At 33.6% G+C, this 24,079-nt stretch overlaps 2 protein-coding genes across 4 annotated transcripts in view; one reads left to right on the top strand and one right to left on the bottom strand.

Annotated features, from left to right (window-relative positions):
• Window positions 1–24,079, bottom strand: part of LOC126848796 (TWiK family of potassium channels protein 7-like) — a 255,765-nt gene that overhangs the window by 173,862 nt on the left and 57,824 nt on the right. The window contains exons 1-2 of one of the 3 annotated variants that reach the window (XM_050590006.1): window positions 22,290–22,566; window positions 19,914–20,289 (exon numbers count right to left, since the gene is read on the bottom strand). The exons of the other annotated variants lie outside the window; for them this stretch is intronic. The gene's annotated coding sequence lies outside the window, so the exon portion shown is untranslated. Of the gene's footprint in view, window positions 1–19,913; window positions 20,290–22,289; window positions 22,567–24,079 lie in introns of those variants that run through there. 3 annotated transcript variants of the gene reach the window in all.
• The window catches only part of LOC126848808 (retinol-binding protein pinta-like), a 562,409-nt gene that overhangs the window by 522,721 nt on the left and 15,609 nt on the right, over window positions 1–24,079 (top strand). The window lies entirely within an intron of this gene.

Genomic DNA, 24,079 nt, shown 5'->3' with positions numbered 1-24,079 from the left:
AACCTTCTCTAAAAAAGGCATATTAATTGTCTCTTTTTCGCGATGATAATTAAATCTCTCGTTGTGCCTATTTCATAGTAGCTACCATCATGGAGATTGTATATTTTGACAATTTGTACAGCTTCATAATTCAATGCCTTATAATAGTTAAGAAATTATTTATAAAAATAAATTTAAGATTCTTTCAGATAAGTTTTAAAATTGCTGTTGTAATTTTTAATATTTAGGAATAAATTAGAACGCTTTTATATTCTATTTTCAGTAATAGATCATAGATATAAAGAAAATATTCGTGAAAAATAAAAAGCGTTTAGCTTCTTAACAGCTTTTAGACAATATTTGGACAATATTCATTTTAAGAATCCAATAATAGCATATTAAAGTTTATAATTAAAATTAAAAAATACATTTTACAAAAAGATTGAAAGTGCTATTTAATTCATTGATTCAATTTCAATGTTACAAAACAAACGTTTGATTTAACATTTAATTAAAATATCCTCCATATGTGAATAAAAAAAGCAGCGGAAATGTTCAAAGATTATCAAGTTGTGTATTGCAGATTTATTCAACACGTGCATACAATTCATTTACATAATAACTACAAGAATAATTACGTCGCACTGCACTGGAGACTACGTCAAAACAATTTTCCATATTTATAAAACTCTGATACAAGGGCAACCTAACAATAAACCCGATAAGTGTTGGTTATACATAACATGTATGCGCAATCTCAAATAGAAGACACGAATGAAAGCAAGATTCATCATTAGATTATTGAATGTTTAATCAAAAAAAGTATAATGCAATAAATTCAAAGATAGCCCATTTGTTAAGCTTCTTAAGTATTGCATATCTAGCTATAAATTAAAATAAAAACTATAGTTTCTTCTTATAAAACATATATATACCGATTGCATTGTTATCGCGTTATTTTGAACGTGATTGGTTGTCTCTAAGGTAAATAAATCACAAGGACAAATATTTAATAAAATTGCAATCGATTTAAGAAAAGATATTTTCAATCATGGGCAACTTTATGCTGCACTTTCACGACCTAGATTTTGATAAGACAACCGGCATCGTGAGATATACGAAAGAATTCCGCGGGAGAGACATCTAAGATAATCGGCACCGCACATTACTTTTTGTGAATATAGTTATGCAATTTGTTTATTACTCATATTTGACGTTTTACATATTTATATAATTGTTGTATAAGATATATTATCGCAGTAAATCGTATGTACATATTAATATTAGTAATTATACTACATATGTAAATTATAAATTAATTGTGTGTATTACAAGCAAATAAATATACTTATTTAATATATGCATTGAATTTAATTATATGTATAAAAGATCTTCTAATGTTGACATTTTCAAATTAGACGCATTGTATCTATGAAGTATACAGTCAACAGAACCTAATATAATTTTGTTCATTTTCCATTCGCTGATAACATTTCGTTTTCGTTGAAATTATGAATATCTCATTGTCAGATAAGATTGAAAATAAATCATATTACTCAGGCCAAAAAATGACATAATCGCGAAAAATATTTCAAAAAATAGTAATATTAGAATATTTTAAAAATAAATAAGAAAAAAGAAAAACCTAAGTAATATCTCAAGAAAAACGGTATTATATTTTAGCTTAAAAGTTCTTTCTAAAGACAAATGATGATAGCCACTTCATAGGAAATTAATGACACTGTAAATGCAGAGAAACTAATGAATTGTTAACTATTCAAATTTTCTTAAAGTAAAAACAAATGATGCAAATAGTTCACGTATCTTCTGAGTTGAGTAAAGTATTGATCTTCTAGGATGCAAATATTTTATGTCCAACTTGTCTGACTTTCAAAATTAAAGCCAAATCGGATAATTAATCCTTATACGGAATTGTCCTGAAATCTCCTCTTACAGATCAGATTTGTAGAGAAAAAAAAAATTACACAAAAATAAAAAATTACAACAAAGATGCACTGCAAGTATTCACTTCTAATAAATCATTAGAAGAATGTATATATTGTATATCTAACGATTCAATTCACGACAAACGTTCACAAAATTGGAAATATATTCCAATATGACAAAGAAACTTTTTTCTGTTATATTTTATTTTTTTAATCAGGAGAAATGCTATCATGATAAGTATCAAGCACGGACTCTGTCCATACAAAAAAAAATCATAAAAGAATTTCAGCTAAGAATCAGCACACGATGCAATCTCGAATGAGAGGAAAATATCTTGGAAAAAGCATTTTGATTTCGACATGATGCGCTCTGAAAGTGCTGTTAATTATGTGCATTGTGATCATTACGGAAAAGATAATAATTATCACAATTATATATTTTATAATGATAATAAATTAATGATGTTAATAACTAAAATAAATACAATATGTACACGTTGACATATCATCACGCATAAATAATCTTCACAAAGCTTTATGATCAATAAATAATATAAATGAGATTATTATACAAGTTTGAAAATACAATTACTAAAATACAATTACTAAAATAAATTACATACCAAAAAACTTAAAAAAAAATTAAAATTTATAAAAGAGATAAAATATGATTATTTTTTAAAAATATACTTTCAGGAATATTGTCAAATTTTTCATTATATTTTTTTCTTTATATTCATTATTTAGTTAAGATAAAAAATTTGTAGAAGAAAAAACTCTTATTAAATATCGATTTTCGTCGTTATCCATAGTACGTTTATTGATTATATTCAGCAAACAAAAATGATCGACATTATTCTAAATTGTTATTTATTTGTTAATAATTTAGACTTTTTTGTATTAATTACTAATATCTAATTTTATTAAATTAAAAATATTATTTTGAGACACTCAAATAATTTGGACATGCAGATAGAACCATCGAAAGGAAAATTTCATTTCATGTTCTTGCCATTTGAGAATTAAAGCGACTGTATGTAATATAGAATTTAGTTCAGATATAGTTAATGTTTGAAAAGATCCCAGCTCATTATCAGTAAATCGGATTCTATTTCTTGCCGCGTATATAAAATAAACAATAAACTTTAAAAAAATTTATATCTTTAATCAGTGAATATTCGAGATTTATTGTACACAGAATTCGTTCAGTGACAAACTCTCTAATTTTCTTTCCTATCTTTCGACCATGTAGTTCGCAGTTTCGCAAATTGTTTGGTCCGTTCGTCGAGCGTGTGAGAGACATCGCGCTCGCGTTTTTCTGCGGCGACAAGCTTGAATCCAATAAGTGTAGGAAATAGGAAAGTTTTCTTCGCGATCGCAATTTTAGCGAGAAAATCCAGTTGGCATTATTCATTGAAATAACCGCCCCCGGAATAACATATCTACCGGATAATTAAAAAGGAACTCGCTATACGTTTCTTAATGTCTGCTGTTTCTTCGCAATTCTTCAGAAATGTATCATATTATACTCCCTTTGTAATCACATTAAATAAGAAACTCTTGCCACACATTAATCTAAGCTAATTCTCCATGAAGTAATTTTATATCGCGCTCAACAATCATTTGCAAGCGGAAGAAGGAAGTCTTCAACGTTGTGAATTCAACCGCGCAAAAAGTTCTGCCGTGTGTCATCCTTAATTACTCCCTGAGAAAGGCAATGCGCGGCAAAGTCTTTCTACAAGATAATCCATTTTTAATCGGCAAACGTAATCTCTCGAAATAACGTTACGTTACTTTTCTGCATTCGGACATGAGCGTGGCATCTTACCGAATTGGTAGATGGAAATTTTCTTGGATACCAAACACCTCGACTCTGAGCGGATAGATTGGGCCGGACTCTAAAGAATGGCCATGAATGTAGTCGAGGTGCAGAGCTTCGCTTCCGACTGTATGTACGACCGGCGGTATGTTTTTCACCCCCGCTTTTCCCGTTCTATATGTACGTCAAGTACATACAAGTGTGTTAGTGCGTGCACGACAGGTAGATCGGCGGTGGGAAAGCCCGGTGACAGATGCGAGACATTTAGCAACGGTCCTACCGGCGCGCACCAGACTGTCTGACGCTTAATCAACCTAAGGTGCCGGAACGTATTACGAGTAGAAAGCTACGGTGCTTTTATTACGTGCAAATCCCCTCGAACTTAAGCCTGCGCGTCCCTGCGCGTGTAATGACCCGCAGTAACCAAGGAATGACCTCACATAGGAAACCTAAATGACGGTCAGACGGACGTATTATACCACTTCAAGTTGATATAAATCATGATAAAAATAAAATTTGAAAAGAAAGAATAAAATTAAAGAATTTGTCTGATAGATTTTTACATTACATTAGGTTTCATAGTACAACGACAACGTATTAATTATACCTTTTCAAATGTATTAATTTTATTAAAACAATATATAACAATTATTTATTTTCATGTTAATGATATATAAATGATTATAATTACCGTATATGCAAAATATTATTTTAACATTAAATAAAATATGGCAAGTAGTAGATTGCAATTAATTGTAACATAAAGAGCATTTCTCGGGTAACAGGATTAAATTTTTTAACACGCAATTAACATATAGCTGAGTTATGTTACAACCAATTTTCGAGATAATCTCTTCCCTTGGGAATCACTCGCGGATACAGTTGCATGAATGCTCTGGAAATTCTCGTATTCCAGTACAGGTCTCGGGCTACACGTTTCACAATGTAAAATATGACAATGTGCCATTATGCGTCCAAGAAGTTTAAAAAGAGTAGATTTACGCTCCATTTTCCCCGGGATTTTAATGCATAAAGCGGTGATAATCTTTTTAGATCTAGATATCGAATGTAAAATATGTTAATATAAAATTAGATATGTTTTTCTTCCTCTACTTTTCGATCTTTAAACGTTACGATAGTACGACTAAACTGCACTAAATGCGGTCTCATTCAGAAAAATTTACTGGTACGATTTTTGAAAGCACGCAATAACACTCGCGCCGTTAAAAAAATACGAGATGACGTCAAAAGAGACGCATGGAAAATAACAAAAGTACTCGTTATCGTTATTCGAAAGATATCAGACATTCCAGACTTCGCATCCAGGATGCTCTTTTCATCAACAGAGACGCCCCTTAGGAACAAATTTGCACGACATTTCGTTGCGAGTTTTAACCTCGTTTCACTGAATTCTCTCCATCCATCGCGAATTCGCCTTTTACATAACGATAACGAACGAAGTGCGCGGACTGAATATGCCCGTGTTGCGTCAAATTAAGATATTTATTGCAACCAGACAGAGAGTAGTTTGAAGAGAACGCGCTGACGAACCATTCGACAAATAGTAGATTGTAAATTACACACGCGACATTTCCGTACACATAAATCAAAATCCACTTTTGATGAAATGCAAACTAACATAAATGTGAAAAGAAAAACATTTATTAATCTGTTTTTATCATTTATATTGTGTTTCTTATGTTGTTACTTTGCGACGCGTAAGTTAAGAAATTTATTTTTATCAACGGTAGGACGCTTCCATTCTATCAAAGAATAAGATAAAAAAATAAAAGATTTTTTTCAGACTTTTGTTTTTAAAAATATAAATCAAATTCGTGCACAAGCGCCAATATTATACAATTTAATACAATTAACAATTAAATATTAATACAACTAAAAATCAACTTTTATATAAATGCAAATATTAATGATTTATTAATAAAGCTATAAGAAATAAATATCCCCTGCTTGTGCGTGAATGTAAAAGCGCGCGCGAGATGAAAGTTTCAGCATACTGTTAGAATTAGCAAAATGTAAAGCTAAATAAACAATGTACATCAAATGCGGAGTGTTAGTTTATCAGATTTATCATGCATTTCTTATGATCCATTCCGTCCATCTAAATAGAAACTTTCCAATGGACGTCCCATTGCGCCAGCATGCTAAATCTACGACAAAAGGTGAGAGAGTCTCAACTCCAAGAATTGGATTGGCGATGGTGAGAAAGAGAGAGAGGAAGAGCAGCGGGCGCGAGATAGAGGGTATTCGAGTTAGTTGGAAGCTCCACAGAAATGAATTGAATAATTTAGCGAGTCAGGATGAAGGGATAAAGCGAGTAAGCTCGAACGTGTCCTCTGGAAAGCCTCCGAAAATTCCAGGGATGAGGTAGCCTCGGAAGCATTCCTCGTTCCACGTCTTTCCGCGAGCGCTCCAAGCATTTTCGTCACACATGCTACATTTGGGAGGCCCATCGTCGCGAAATAATTCGCGAACCGGAGAACGTTACAAAAATGGCAATCGAGCAAAAAGAAATTTTGCCCGCGTGAATTGTGGGAAGAGTATCATATTTTTCAACATCTACTTTACTTGAGAAATTCTGATACTCGACATCCAGTGTTTTGTAAATTTAGCTCATTTAGTTTCGCGCACAAATTTTCGAATACAATTCGGCGCAAGATGTCTTTCAAATTACGATAGTGATTCACATTCTTCTTTTTTACCGATATAAATAAAATATATATATAAATAAAATTAGTATATAAATAAAATACTAATTATAAAAATAGAGATATATAAATAAAATTTTCATAATTTATAAAGAAATCATAAAAAAAATGTTTGTCAAAGTTACGTTGTTAAGGACAATCATCTAGATCTAGACAAAACGTTTTTTAATGAGAATCTAGTAAGAATCGATTACGATAGTCTTAACGCAAAATCTCTATAGCTGCGCTGGACATTTCGACAATAGCCGAGTCGACTTGCTACGAGGTACGGATGTGTTTGAATTATGTATTTCGTTATCCTCAAACCGCAAGCACAGTCGTGGTAACAATTTGTCAGCGGGGGATCCTGGAAGCCTCGTATTCGCTTATATATAAGTGCACACGCATTAGCACATGTATAGATGCAAGTATTATATACAAGAGATAGTAGAATATATAGTTAGACTTTCGTCCTCGGCGGCTCGAAACTTTGAAGCAAGCACGAATCGCAGTAATAGTTTCGCCGAGCATAATTATGCTTCCTTTCCGGGATTAATGTGTAGATAAAGCGCTCGTGGGACCCGCAAGCTGAATCTTACATGGCTACGGCATCAAGGATTCGTGAAAATTATGTATTACAATAAATATTAATAAAATAAAATAAATAACTCACTTATTGCCAAGCGAGAAAGAAACAATAAAAGAGAAAGTAAAAAAATTATATACCTCGAGTATCAATCATTTTTAAAGAATTGAGAATGAATATTTATAAATATTCAATAATAAGGGGAAAAATATTATAATTTCTCAGGAAAGAAGAAAAGATATTATTCTGCATGAAAAATAATAAAAGCAGTCATTAATAATGTCAAACTGCCAGTTTTGAGAAGACGGCTATAAAACAATGAAGAGCATGAAAATAAAATATAAAAATATTTAACGATTGTTTGAGAAGGACTAAGTTGATTGCGTTTATGGCAATTTCTCGCGTGTCAAAATGCAGTTATATAACGATAGTCGACTGAAATTTTTATGGCCGTTCTCAGAAACCAATGGGGTTGCATGCTAAAGTATATTTAACTTTCAATTTACGATGTAAATAGAGTTTTCAAATATGTCCTTTGATAAATTTGATTTCTTTGTCGAGATTATTGCTATTTAACGCAAAAGCAAAATCCATTTATTTCGAAATATTTATATTAACAAAAAAATTATAATAATATATAATGCTATAGTTTTCATAAAAATATAGCAGGTTGTATAAAATTTTTTTATAAAATTATTTTTTTTATTATTTTTATTAACTTCATTATTTTACATAAATTACTCAAAAAAAAATTTTCTTTTTATATAATCTTTCAATTCCACGTTTTTTCAATGATACTTTATTTCCTCGATATTATTGGCATTATCAATAAAAATTAATTATTTTACAGATAACTAAAATTATTTGCAAAATTTTCGCATTATATTCCTATTTACGAAATGGACCTATATATTACAGCATCAATTGTAATTCAAAATGTAGAGTCATGTAAAACCGATAAAAGATAAACATCAAAAGTATAGAGTAAAGTGCAGTGAGAATGAGTCAAAGGCCAACGAAGTAGTACCTAGAAGCGTGGTGAGGCGGTAAAGATGCGGACGACGGTGCAACACGCAAAGCGAAGCACTGACGGCTCAAAAATTGGCGTCGAAGTCGATAGTAGACGATAAAACTTTAGCTCGAGGCAAGCACCGACGGAACTTCGCGCCATTAGATACTCTTGCAGTTCGAACAATAGATAGGAAGGGCCTCCCTCCGTACACCGACTATTCTCTTTTCTTTCCCCGCCTTCTATCCTCTTGCTGTCTTTCGTCTTATGAAGTACTTTGTCCCTTGCGAACATCGATAGCATTGCCTGCATCCTCTTTATTTATTTTCATCCTCTACATCTTTGCTTTTTCTTTTTCGTTTTTTGCCTCTTCTTCTTCTTCGGCTACATTTTATACAATGTTCTCCTATTTCTCAGAGCATCCGCAATCACCATACAAAGCTCAATATCTATTGCGATAAAAAGGCGAGGTGCCTCGCGTAATGTAACTTCTTTCTATAAAATTTGAGCTAAATTTATTTCCGCTTTAATTATATATATATATATATATATATATATATGTGCATCTTGCTCAATTTCAATTATTATCATTTATTTTATTTAAATTCATTTTATTTTATTTTCATAAAAACTCTTATGTATCTAAAAACTTCTTATGATAATCGTATTATAATTTCCTAAAATCAATCATGTATTATTATAAACTGCACACAAATGATTTTATATAAATAAGTAATATCGAATTTACAAATTTGCGTATCTCTGGTCTATGTGTCTCGGATGTTATATTTTACATGACATACCGTGGTCACCTAGAACATTAACAAATGTCTGTCGTTTCATATATATGTCTCCCATCACGTTTTCACCCCGCACACTTTTTATCCGCTTCCCCCGTCGCTTTACGATATCTTTCTTCCTCCCATCCCTTCCCGCTGCCATTCTTCGCACTACCATCAGTACAACCGCCTTGCACCATTCGAGGTAGGTCACGTCTCTATTTTGTATTCCATCAAGCTCGCATCCATTCCGGCGTCAAACAATGAGAAGCGTCCGCCGTTCTCTCCGCTACCGCCCTCTCTTTTGGGCTCTCTTACGCCCTGATGCGTCTCCGCAGGTCTGCTCCGCGAAGATCTCGACGAGTTCCTGAACCGGATCGTAGAAAAGCATATAGTCGAAAAGCTCTCTGCGTATTCTCGCGCCCAACCAACTTCTCCTTTTCTTTTCTACAGCTGCGATCTTTATTCGATCTCTTTCTCGCGCGGCGTTCTCCAAGAAAAGGGTATTTCGAGCTGGTATCAAAAACATGGTGACTTTTTATTCGTCAGCTCATCTCGATTTTAAATGCAAATGCACACTGCGACTAAAGAGAGATGCGACTAAAGGATTGGAAAGAACGCGTATACCGTGAGACTTGGACGACGCATCGCGTTTTGCTACTTCGTATCCAATTTACCCTTTAGACTGCTCAAAGCCGAGGAATATTACGCATTATCGTGGACTTTGATTCCTTGCACACATTCGCGTTCATCATGCAGCTCATTATAGATCTTTCATTAACGATTCAAACATATATATATATATATATATATATATATATATATATATATATATATATATATATAGTTGTACAAATATACTTTATATACATATAATTTAATCGATGCCAAAAATCTTTTCCAAAAATCTACCAAGCATTATAAAACTCAAATTATATAAATTTCAAATTCAATACATTTTATTCCAACAGAACAAATACCAAAAAAATTTATCTAAATGTAATTTATATTATACATAAAAAGAGAAAAATGAAAAAACACAGTAGAAATTCGAAATATATATATATATATATATCGAAATTATATGTTTTATTTATTTAAAATTATTTTCCGCGCGCCTCGTTATTACGAACGAAATAAAATACATCTCGTATTCAATGTATGAATATCCAAACTCGTAATTGTAATTCCAAGATAAATCATGCTCCTCTGTTGGTATCTCGCCGAGATTTTATAATTTCTTTACTGGCATCTATGTTATATAAACCTCCTTTTGCCCGCAGCATCTAACTTTTAACTGCCTCGGCAAACTTCCCTTTTCTCCTTTAGGTTAATCCTCGCGATAACGCCGCGGAATCGTAACCTGCCACTTTCAAGTTTTAGGTACTAATAACCCTATCCCATCTATAGAACCATCATCGAGAACTACTCTTTTGCCTTCGGGGCTAAAGAAAATCCATGATGATTTTTACAGTAAAGCTTATTTTATCGTTTTTGCTTATTGATTATTAATCATAAAATTGCCTTTCCTTCCTCTCTCTTTGCGCCTTCTTTCTCTTATCTACTTCTCTCTATAGAGTATCGCTATCAGTTTCTACGACGAGGATCGGGTAACTCTCGGAATGCAACGGTAAATGTATGCCGTATGTAAATGTTATCCGAAGCCAACGGTAATCTGGAATTTGCTTCGCAGACGTGTACATTTCGTAGCGGTTCGAGGGTAGCCACGATGTCGACGATGGAGGTTTACGAAGGGGAATCGCCTGAATAGAAATCGAAATGGAGATGGATGACGGTATGACAAGAATGGCAAACTTATCAGTTACATCATCATTGTAATTATTCACAAATTGAGAATCAATCCTTTCTGATTAACTTTTAATGAGATTATTGTTCTTATCACACAATGCGCGCGTAAATTTATATGCTAGTAATAATATAAAACACAATATACTGAATGTATATTGAAACTTTTCATCAATGCATTTCAAAATTTTGAAATAAATAAAATATATTAAGCAATCAAATTTATAAAAAAAAATGCAAATATTTGTGGCGGAATAAACTTTTAAGTTATTGCGATGATTAGTTAATAACATAAGTATGATATTTTCGGATGGAATGTTTTATGTGAAATAATAAAGCCACGAGAAGCATGGAAATGGGCTTATCGACCTATGGCGAACTAAAAAGTTAACAATACACCACGTTTTTTTGATGCGCCGGGCATAGAAAGAAATTTCTCTCGCATGGCTGCTTCAACAAAGAGTAAGAAACGACAGGAACAGGAGAAGAGTTGAGAATCGCTGGGACGTGGAATCGGAAAAATTGTGCCGAGTGCGCAAAGAGGAAGACTTCTTTGACTCCATCTCCAGCTTTTCAGCTCGAGGTTGCCAGGCCCTTGATTGTCCGCAAGTGTTCTTCAAGTTTGCTAAGCTATATTCAAAAATAGACTCTAGTTGGAGCCAATTTGAAGCTCTAAAAAATGGTGCATTTTGCGAATGAGTTGTATATAGCTCAAATAAGTTTTTAATACGTCTCTTTCATATTTTTTTAAATATTCAATCATTATGGAATAGATCCATTTTAACGATTACAGTGCTCAAACAAAATGTATCGATTTTTCAAGCAATAATAAGCAATAGCAAATATTACTTGCAAGCATTGGCAGATCACTGGCGAAACGCTTAATAAATTTCGATCATCAGTTATCATTAAGTTTGCCAATTTATCGGGCACAATTAGACGCGAGAGTAGACGCAGCTCTAATCGACATTGAAAAGTACATTAGCGCGTAACGAGAGACACAGTACGCGTGTGGATGCAATTTCGATGCTGTTACAATACGACTAACGCAAAATCGCGCGCATATATCGCCCTGCTTTAGAACGCCCGCTAAAATTGCGGTCAGACCGTAATAAAGTTAGAACCTATGGGTATGGGCGTGAATTGAAAAGTTCTCTACCTAAACGTAAACAAAGCTACAAAACATTCTGTTCAAATAACTGCAAGCTCTTTATTCTCATTATAGCTTACGATTTTTATTATTCTTTACACGTGCGTGGTGTGTACTTATGTAGAACCAAAATTTCACATTAAAAAAGAAAAAATTAGAACAAAATAATTGCAACAAAAAACACATTTCGTTATATTAATGAATTAATTGATATTTCTACAATTATAGTGATGTATGGCAATTATTGTATATTTTATTTAAATAAATTATAGTTATAAGTTATATATATATATATATATATATATATATATATATATATATATATATATATAAGATCATAGATTACATCGGGGAAGCTTTAAGCTACAGAAAGATTAAATCAAATTTTATCAGTTGCATAACGCACATCAAGAGAGAGAGAGAGAGAGAGAGAGAGAGAGAGAGAGAGAGAAGTTGTAGAACTTACATTACAGATCGTGTGCATGAGAGGATGGTGCAATTCGGCTGAACCATCATCCATTACAAACTTCTAATGAGCCGTTTCAATGATACGTCTGTCAATATTGAACGACATTACCGGCATAACGCAATCGCGTGCGGTAATACACGCTCGTACACATATCAACGGTAACAAACTTAAAACAAACGCGTATGACGCATATAATACGCACGAATGCAACCGTATGTTGCGGGTCGTTATTGCGTGGGTACCTAACCCAGTTGCCAATCCGTACAGTTTATTCGGCACTCGTTCGGCAACGTATTGTGTATCGCGTTGCCCCGAATATACGAATCCGACATACGAATAGTTTTCGAATCCCGATCTATTCAATTCGTCTCGGCGCAATCCGTCGAAGTCAAACATGAGCAGCGACTTTAATAATATTCCTCGAGGACGAGATGCGACAGCTTTGTAGCGCGGGTAAATAAATAAAACTTTTCAGAAAACGCATACCCTAGGGGTAGTTCTCTCGAATACGTTTATGAAACAACGCTATCGTTGGATACAGCTCGTAGAAATTGAGAGAAGATTCTACGACGCGTCTAAAGGCGCGCCCCTCACTGCGGTCCTCCTCTTTGCAACAAACCCCTCTATATCCTCGACAACATTGCGGCAAGAAATTTATTTTCGCACAATCCAGAGATATGTACCTGCCGAGGGAGAAGAGGATTACCAGATCTCTTAGATAGATGCGCCGCACATTGAGATTCAGAATTTGACAAAAGCCGAGCTTACGTTTGTAAGCTGATAATAACATTGTATAGTTATACAAAGGAATTATATTGAAATTACGGACAAAGGTTTCGCCGTCATTTCGCCGAAATATAACAATTTGCATTCACGACGTGCACGCATTCATTCAGCTTTTATCATATCGAGAATGTTTTCAAAAAATAACTTTAAAAAAATTTAATATTTTTATTCAATAAAATATAAATATTATATTAGTACATGTTTGAGAGTTCAACTTGTCGAAAATTTATTTTTGAGAAATTTATTTATTTATTTTCTTCTACTAATGTTTCTACTAACAGAAAGACGTTGCGACATTACTAATGTAATGTAAATAATTTCATAATATATAAAATAATTTTCATATATCTTAATAACATATTGAATTGACATGAGAATTTTAAAAAGAGTTGCCTTGTGTTTCCCCGAACTATAAAAAAACCCAGACTATATTAGATATTCGATTTTTCATATCTTACAATTCGAAAGTATACTCAATTTTTCCAACGCGACGCGCCACGAATACAAAGTGTCCTTATTCTGCTATTTTACGAGTAGAATAAGCGTATACATATATAAAATTCTATATGTCATAGTAGCATGTTTAATAAAAATATGTATTTCAGTAACATATATGAAAAAAATACAATTTTGGATCGATGGCTTCTAAAGATTAATCATTTAATTTGTGAATAGTTAGAAAATTTCTATATAATATTACAAGATTCTTAGCACACAAGATTAAGCATTAATAAATTGTAAATTCAATTACAAATAAAAATATTTAGTAATGATAATTGAATTCTAATTTTGTATATATTTGCTAGCTTGTTAACAAAAATTTTAAATTAATATCAGAACTAAAATAAAGCTAAACAAAATATATATAAAGAAAAAACAGTAAATTAAAATAAATAAAATGAAAAATAAGAGATAAAAGCAAATTGCATATAGAAAATAATTAGAATTACAAGATTTTAAATGCATTTAATTTTATGAATTAATATGTGCATTTGTTATAAAACTAAATTAAAATGTTGCAAAAAAATATAAAAGAAAATAATTAATAATCCGCAATCGCATATGTATTATACATCATATTAAGATATAAAATTTACTCTAAATAGTATGTGATAATAATATCAAAACATTATTGTAAGAGACATGCTTAAAATATTATTTTATTAACAGACTCCAATGACTGTAGTCTATCTACGAATATTAAAAACAATAAGAAAAAGATAATGTTCTCACGATAGTCCGATCCCAAAACTTAACTCCTACTAAAGTTAAGAAGCAGTAATGAATCACTTCAAGAAACTACCAAGATCTTGATCCACGGAACTAAATCTCCGTTACGAGTTTTCGAGTTGCAAATCCCAATAACCGACAGCGTGAAAGAACGCGAAGAAACGGGAGGGCGAGCGAATGAACGCGAACATCCGTCTTTCGGACGAAAAATTATATGACGAGCGAACAAATATAGCCCTTTGTCTTCCAGGTGGAGCACTCGCCAACAGAAAATTTAAAAAAATCCCGCGCTTGCACTTTTTTAATTAAATTTGCCGCCGACGAGCCCCGGCTACGAACACGCGGCCACCGCCGCCGTCGCGGTGGACTTGAGAACTCGCAGGAATTTAATTGAAGTCTCTGTATCCTGAGCAACCTTTTGGGAAGAAAATAAGATTGCTACTGCAAATTTGCAAAGCATAAAATAAAGCAAAATTGACTGAATATTAATAAGAAAAATTGCCACGAAAGACATACAAAAGATTTAGTTAATTGAACCGCTTTTCGCATAAGTAAACGCAATACGCACACAAGAATAGAAAAAAAAATAGAAACATAAAAATCTAAAATAATGAATTTTTCTCTTTTTCTCCTCCTAAAATTTTTCTTATATACTAACAAAATAGCACACTATTATTTTTTACGTCTTAAAAACACAATTTATATACTAGCTGCTAACAAACAGCAAGTAAGTAAAATGTTTCCATCACCAGATTCTTTGAAAGATATTAAAGAGCTTTAGACATGTGTGAAGACGAACTGCAAAATCTTTAGGTGAACGTTCCGATGGTAGATAGTTCTCTCTCGAAAATAGGAGGATGGGAAGGAAAAGTGATGCCTCGATATGGAATAGCGATGAAAGTCGGGAAGTTAAGCGCCTTATGGGATTCTACGAGTTCGAGGTGTTTCATGGAAAAAGTGCCTTCTACATCGACGTGCCTCGGGTGCAGACGTGCGCGAAAATGCGCCATTGATTTTTATCCGTGAAAAGTAGGCTTCCGTGAGCGACTACGAAAGACAGGATAGAGGAATATCGCGATAGGTAAGCAGGTGCATACTCTGACGCACACTCTGCCAAAAATAAGAGTACAATGAAGAAAAGCTGTCCTGAATTTCTTCCAGCTCTTTGTGGCAACAAACATTTACTTTATTATAAATCAATTGATTCCCATATGATTGATATGTCCCATTTTATAAAAATTAGACATATATTTCGATCTTTATACATGCAATATATCTATCAAACAATTCGATACCAATTAAGTATTCAAATACAAACGACTTGAAAAGTTTATGTAAAAAACTATGAATAATATATATATATATATATTTATATGTATCAGAAAAATTATTTTGTTTCTCACAAAATTATTATGACTGTGTGTACATTTTATACATATATATATATATTTGCCAGATAATATCTGGCATACGATCAAGCACATAGTATCAAACATTATTTTTTTTTTTTTTTTTAACTATTACCCGAAAGTCACGAGCTTCTCTCCACAAACAATAATCCTAAAAAATATTTTACACGGTCAAACTCGCAAGTACGTACATGTTTGTTCGTTCGGATGGTACTCGATAAAAAAAGTTCGTATAAAAAATAGATATATATCTATGGTTGCGCCAATGATCATCGCCAATCGAACTAACCCCAACTTTTATCCAACTTATTTTTTTTTTATACACGCCGTTTTTCCATTTTCTCGCCCCTTTGTTTTGGCGTCTTGTCTTTACGAAAGAAGCTCTCTTATTCCGCGCGAACAGCTCGCCCGGGACAACGTGATCGGAATACTCATTGGTAATTCAGACCGACCGCGACGCGGGTGTGTTCCTAAGGGCGTGACAGTGGAATAAAGATAGCAGACCTTCAGAAGTTCTATAGAAGCTTACTCCAAGAGTCATTCTTGTATCAGAAATAGTGAAATGGGTCGGGATATGGGTCGGCCAGTTGGATTGAACTGAATAAAATATCGCTCCGATATTTAAACTTTTGCAAAATTATTCTATACAGTGTACGCAGACAAATATTAGCCTCTAAAACGCGTTTTTATTGACATTATTAAAATAAAAAACAAATTTGCTCGGCTCTGCCTATCAAATGCACGCACGCTCTCGCAAACCTGACTTTTTTTCTTCAATAATTCAATAAAAATACCGTTTTCTACATCCTGCTTTTTGTTCCGGCCATTCATGTTTTCTACAATCTGATATTTCTCTCGCAACATGCGCATTGTGCGATAGTTTTGATACAAAAATTCAACAAAAAATGCAGAATAAGCATGATTCGCGGCGGCCGAATATTCACGCGCATCACGGTCGGTGATCCGATGATAAAGGGAAACTCGTCATATGCGATACAAGCTTGGAAGCGATACCAATATTTTCTCTTCTTTTCTCGGGATCAGTCCGTGGCTTTAGAATCCGGAACGTCTGGTATTTTATATTAAAAGTCTCTGTCCCGCGTCAGCCCCACGTTCTTATGCTATCATGGCATTTTTGTTCGGATATGGTTGCGTATGTGCGGCGGGATGCGGGGTTGTGTGTATCCGGAAATCTCTTTTCCGGAACTATCACACTTCCAGAAATCTGGCTGATTCACTTTCCGGAGCTCTGGAAAGCCGCAGAGAATATGCATGCCACACGTGCACACGTCACTCGATCGATATTTATGGGATTTCATAATTATTTTCGAAATACCTGTCGCGTCTAAGTCGATCTCGCGATTCTCGAATTCCTCTTACGCGATAATAAACGAAGCTACGATCGATCCATATATATATACCATGTGCATATACATATATATATATATATATATATATATATATATATATATATTTGCGCAGAGCTGAAATCCAAACGTATCTCGAATTGTATTTCCATTTTCAAGCGAATTAAGATTTACGAACAAAATACCAATGGATGGGTTCTCCATATTCGTATCGTAATTGCTTTGCACAAGAAATATCGCAGCACACCAAAAGCTTATTCCACATCAGGGGGATAGATCCTTCAAAATTGTTACAAAATACTTTGAAAATATATCTCAGTTATTGGTCAGTCTGTGTGCAAAAAACGCGAACAAATTTTTCTTTATACGGAATTTAATTCAAAATTTGTTGGCGATAAATTTTTTAGTGATAAATATTGCATATTTATCGTTAAATAATTAAGAAAATATTTAATTAGTGGAACATCAAGTAGATATCGTTTATACAAGTTATTTCCAGTTTATATAAGTTATCTCTCATTGATAAACGTTTCGAAAATGACATTACTCTAACGAAGCTTCGATATAGGAATCAAGCGATAATCGAAATTAAACTCGAGACACGACGGAAATAGACTATGCTATATTGGAAAAGCTCAAATCTGAAGAGCAAAGCACTTCGTGGCGGTGCTTGGAGATACCATTCTACGTCGTATGAAACAGCGTGGAAATTCAAAAGCGCATGTTTGTCGTCCACTCGGCGAACCCTTCTGGAAATTGGCCCGGTGTCACCGGAGAATTTCAGTACCCTCTCTTGTGGCCCTGTCCACGCGATGCGCAAGGGAATCCAGTAAAATTAAATCAAGGGGGCTTTCGTCCTTTTCGTCCCGTCGAAAAGCCGCGGCGGGACAGCTATCACTACGTATTTCGTATGTGTATTCATGTAATACTGCCGAACAATGACTAGCATTTAAATGTTATCGATTCAAAGACCATGTATACATCCGCTACATCGCGCTTATCAGACGGATACGATGTATCCTGTTATTCTCATAAGCGCGACACACATTTTCGAAAATGAACATGATACTTTTTTATTTTGATTAATATTTCTACGTATCTTGTCTTTGCGTTGCACATCTTATCTTTATAAATATTAATTATTTGATATAAATCGTATGCGGTAAAAAATGTGTATTAAATATACCAAAAATATATATAACGTTTTCAAAAAAACCGATATCATTTACGAATTTTTATTCGCATTGATTGGTGCCTATGCATTTAACATGCTGTTGTAAATCTTTCGAATCTAGGCCTCTTTCACATCGTCCGCTTTTCGGAAACGCTGGAATGGGTATCGTAAGGTATATCCGTTGGATAGCTTCCAGAACGCGGCTGCAGCAGCTTTGAGGTCGAAATATCGCGACGGTTGTGGGATTGGTATTACTGATATTAGCGTCGCCGGTAACTCTTTCGAAATAGTCTTGGCACGTACCAAGCCCGTGTTAACTTCTTCCTTTTCTCGAATCACGGTTTCCGAATTCCAGACGCTCGCGCATCCTTTGATGATTACTCGCTGCGATAGATAGCGATCTATTAGTTCGCGATTAATTATATATTTATCAGCTAAACAGATATACAGATTTATTATCTATTTTAAATAATTATTTCGTATTAAAAGCCCTTGTTAATTTATTACAATTTTCTTGCAGTATGGTAAACTTTATCGTACGAAAACGCACAAAGTCTCAATCCAAAAAATATATATAAAAAATTTTAAAACAATATCAAAGCGTTATGAGTGATAAAGTAACTGCAAATTGGATCAATCTTATTGGAAAACACGCGAGTAATAAAGTTTTTCCATACCACATTGGATGTACCGAAGGCATTTTTTTAAATTGGCATCGATGTACGAGCTATATCGATCTTTTTTCAGATTCTGTTTTGCCACATCGTATATCACTGGAATAGAGATTTGGACACGAATACCATCAAGTTTGATTCTGCGATCGTATGACGCTTTTCCTATTGCTATTTATTTTGTTTTATTTTCCGATGGTCGTTCACCCTGCCTCACTCTTATTCGATGTTTCGATAACAAAGCGTGAAAATATATACTCATACAGTTATCTACATAATGGTAAAAGTCAAAATTTCTTTCTCATATATGCTTTCTGACTCTGAGTTTCACTCTTTCACAGAGTTAAGAGAGCCTATATTATTAATAATAAATTAATATAATTATAAAAAATTATAGGGATATAATAATAGTTAATATTGTATTTATATACATTTTATTTTTAAGATTTTTATTTTGATAAGAAACACATGTCAAATAATTAATGTATATAGATCATATATGTGATGAAAAAAATTAGGGCAAATCAAGATGTAATTAAAATATATCCTTACATTACTACTCTAATATTTTTATCATTGTTATATTTTATATAAAAGTTCTCTCTATATTTTATGTTTAAAAGTGAAACGTCATATTATAAGATATTTTTGCGCGAAAAGCGTTCCCTTTACAAATTAATAACTTATCTCTTCGTAATATAATGTACGTACGTCAAAAATGTATTTAATATGTCACCTATATTAACTGATATACGAGCAAATTATTTTCTATTTTATACAAAAGATTTAATATTTCATAATGTGACAACAGTCAAATTAAAAATATCATATTTTATAATGTCGATTATAAAGATATACGGTTATATATAATTATGAACGATAGATAAATCATACGCACACACACACACACACACACACACACACACACACACACACACACACACACACACACACACACACACATACAAAAGAAAGCGCAGAATAATTTTTTTCATTATACAAAATTATATCATATAATTGCGACTTACCAATTCACGAAGTCCGCAAACAAAGCCACAGGAATTATGGATGCACTTGGGATATAGTTTTATTAACAGCATACACTGTCTCGAAACTATCTTGAGATCTAAAAAGACGACGCGTTTTCAAATTAACAATTCTAGAAATGAAGTGGGATGTAGATTAGTTGCTCTACGCACTCTACACTGACACAACGTCACTAGCACACGCTGTCTCTCTCGTTGACGAAACTTGTCACACGTTCATTTCCACATATCACCATAATTCAGTCATAACATTTTGTAACATATAATGTTCACCCTCGCACACAAAATTTGTCATTAATATCACACAAGGATCGCGTGTCAATTTCGAGTACTTAGGTATGTACTTTTCAACATGTCCCTAGAAAATAATAAAAAGTCTGTATACTTTAAACATATACATACGAAATTTAACGTCAAGTTCTATCTAAAATCAAAATTATCGAGCTTTATTCACATTGAAATTGAATCCCTAAAATGTAAGCTAAGATTCAAACAAAATATTAATCAATACAGCGCAATCTATTTTTCTCCGCAATCACTTTCCCATATTTTTCTTAACAAGATAAATCATATTATTTTAATCAAACGTAAATTTCAACATATCTCACTAAAAGTTCTGGCTGCAAAATATTTTTAAATTAGAAGATGATATCAAAATGTTTTACGCATAAAAACGCTGTATGCATAGTATACCCAAAATTCGGATTATTTCTTTAATATTACTATCCAATATATTCAACCATTACATCGAGCTACCTATAAATGCTTTTTATTAGTTATCGGCCTCTTTCGCGCGTACACGCGAGCTCATTCATTGTACAGCAATGTCGAGTAGATGGTTTAATTGCGAATTATCGAGCCATTGCGAAATTTAATTGCCGTATAGGCTCTACTCACGCGTCTCGTCCGCACGCAGAGCACGCAGATGAAATCGTGCGTATGAAACGCCTCGCCGATGCTCAACGCGCGTTTATATGATCCTTCCCATTTTTATAACGGAATTCGGTTTAATGAACGCGCGTACTTTATCGTGTATAGACGCTCATTATTTTTCATGTCATGTAACACCGAAGAGATGCATACAAATGTCTTGCGTAGCAATGAAATAATCATGTAAATTTCTTAATACTAAAATTTAAAAATAATGGAGCTACTATGTGTAAATCACAAAAAAAAAACAAATTATAACAACGAATAACTGGCTTGTTTTACTCTTTATTTTACTATATTTTGTGTCTCGTAGTTAATAATATCATAAAAATAAAATAAAAACTTAATAAAAAAACTAATAACATTATCAAGTTTATTTATTTATACGAGTTGCATTTTATTTTTATTTTGATGATAAAAATTATATGAAAAATTTTAAATTAGACAACGAGTCGGTCGGAATTTTGCAGAGTACATTTCGGACTTTTGACTAAAAAAAGAAATACAAATGCACGTGAGGCAAAAGAATAGCGTATTTTATTTTAAATTAAATACCTCTGTAAACGGCAGAGAGAAAAAAAAACATTTTTACCGAAATGTTTCGTTAAATCAATTTTCCTTTTAACTTGATTTAACATAACAGAACTGTTCAAATGTTTTATTAAAAAAGATCGAAGCTTCTGATGAGTACGGCAAGTATGCTAAATGTTTTATTTCATATAACTTTATGTATAGATATTTTTTCATATGTGCTTAATATTTTCAATCATATATGCTCAATGAATTAATTTATCGTTGCGCATAATATGTACTATTATATTATCTTAATTAATATAATTATTAAAATAATTTATAGTAAAACGATTATTCTCTTGTTAACACAACCAATTTGCAAATTACTGTTTATTTAGCGTTAACTAATGCAGTAAATAATTTAGAGAAATCGATATTTGATTTGATTAATACTTGATTTGATATACCCGCAATTAGGATTATTATAGCGCTATAGAAAAAAACATCTTTTATATCTGATCTATTATAGCCAATTGAGAAACAGACTTGCTGTATAAAAATTCACTTATTTAAATCTTTTATTATATATAAAGTGTAAATGTGTGCTTATATAATAAAGATCCCTGTAAAGGATCAATTTCTTATCAATTTCGTATATACTGCGCATGGTACTCGCGGTGCATTGCCCTCGAAGCAACGACCTTAATCCCGCGTAATTAATCCGTAACGAGGCAACCCGTAGGAGATCAACCTCGCATCCATTCAATTTCAAATGTTAAGCCTAAGTGTTTGAAACAATAAAGTACGATTAGCACAACTCGAGCTACACGAAATCTCAATCAACGAAGACACTTTTGTCTCTCCGATATCCCATCGCTAAGTAACACTGTACAGCCAGAGAACAATTCGACAAACCCAAATTCCAAAAGTGCTCTCTCATCTTAAAAATCTGAATGATGAAAGTACGGGAACGGGCACTGACGATCGATGAACGCTCCGAAAAGTTTCGCCGGCGTTTTCGCGATCTCGATCGATCGTATCGACTCACACATCAATCTCGCGGGACTAGCGCATCGATCGGTCGCTCAAAGGGTGGCCCGGAAGTGTATATGACCCCCCATCACGCGGAACGATAGACACACGCGCATCACACGCATCACTTGCCGCGAACCTACGAAGTGCCCGGAGTAACGCAAAACGACGAATGAGCGGAAGCTCTGCGCTTGAAAGCTCGCAAGCCCCACCGCCCTTTCAGCGCGTGCGGACTGAAGCGAACTTGACCGATCGGGGGCGAGCGACGCCGAGGATGCACGAGGAGCAATGGACGAGGAGGTTTGACATATCGCTGCTAGATAATTAATCGATGGAAATATAATACCTGATCAAGAGTGCAGCAAAGCTCTAGCTTTTTTTTCACGCGGTTTTCATCCGCTATTTGCGCAGATCTGAAAAAGAAAGGAATTATGAAGCAGTTTATGATAGAGTAATGACGCTATTAATTTCCTTATAAAAATTTAATACTAAGCTCGGTGTAAAAGTATATTTTATATCGATATTTTATTTATATTAATCTTCTTTATTTAAAAATTATTTTAAGAAATAATATAAATTCTATATTTTCTTTTTCATAGAAATATCTCAAACTCTATGTTATAAAATGATCAATTTATCCATAGCTTTTATGATAGCCTATTATTTAAATTTACATAAAATACAATAGCAACGCAAATAAATAATTCTACATTTTTCAAATTCTACATTCTTTTTCTAATCTACTTCATCATCACTCCACGACAATTTTGCGAAACCCGTTTAAGATACATGCTTTTACTTTTCACATGATTATAAAAGAAAGCTATCTTTGCATTGATAAAATGGAGCGACAATGAGATAACGTTTACGTATCCACCGGAATCCACAGACAGCATCGAAAGGCTCTGATTCTTCAAGTAGGCAAAGTCAGTAACCAATTTACGACTAGGGAGCGGCCAATATTTTATGCCCAGCAAAAAAAAAAAAAAGAAAAAAGAAAAAAGCCACAGACAGAGACGAAAAGTGAAAGCAAAAAAAAAAGATGGTCTGCTCCAATCGAATTCATTTCCATCCGTGTCCAAGTGCCGAATCTGCCGGTTTGGACGAGCGATTCTGTCCTGCGTAAAATTCATTGTCAATACCCTTCCGGTTGATCGTGGTGGCGAAAAATTCAAATACGAGAACAAAGAAGCTTACATTGAAAGCGAACGGAACGGTATTGATTCTTCAGCGACACTTTACGGTGAATTTTTAGTTAATCCCACGGGGATATCGTGTCCGACGCGATCGCAAAGCAGTAAAAAAACAACATTTAAGTCTATTTAGAGCGATCAAGCACCTGGAAATGTTTAGGATTTGCGAGGAATGTATTAGTGTAGGTAAAACACAGCAAATAAGCTTCTATGGCAATCCCACTTGATGAATACCGTTCTTCAATGTGGTCAGATAATTAAATACCGTCCGTTCCTACAGGCTTTGATCCCTCCAATCAGTACGTTGCAACATATTCGAGTAAGGTACGCAACCTTTGTACGCTCCAAAGTCCTCGGCGCTTTTAGAGAACAAATTGAAACGGACTCTGAATGTTTAATGCTCAGACACCTGTATCCGGCCGCGAGAGCATGCCGCTTTTTTTCGCGTTCAACAGTTTCGCTCTGCACTTTGAAATTTGC

The sequence above is a fragment of the Cataglyphis hispanica genome, chromosome 4, assembly GCF_021464435.1.
Source record: "Cataglyphis hispanica isolate Lineage 1 chromosome 4, ULB_Chis1_1.0, whole genome shotgun sequence".
In the NCBI taxonomy this organism is placed as follows: domain Eukaryota; kingdom Metazoa; phylum Arthropoda; class Insecta; order Hymenoptera; family Formicidae; genus Cataglyphis; species Cataglyphis hispanica.
This window is presented reverse-complemented; position numbering and strand designations above follow the sequence as displayed.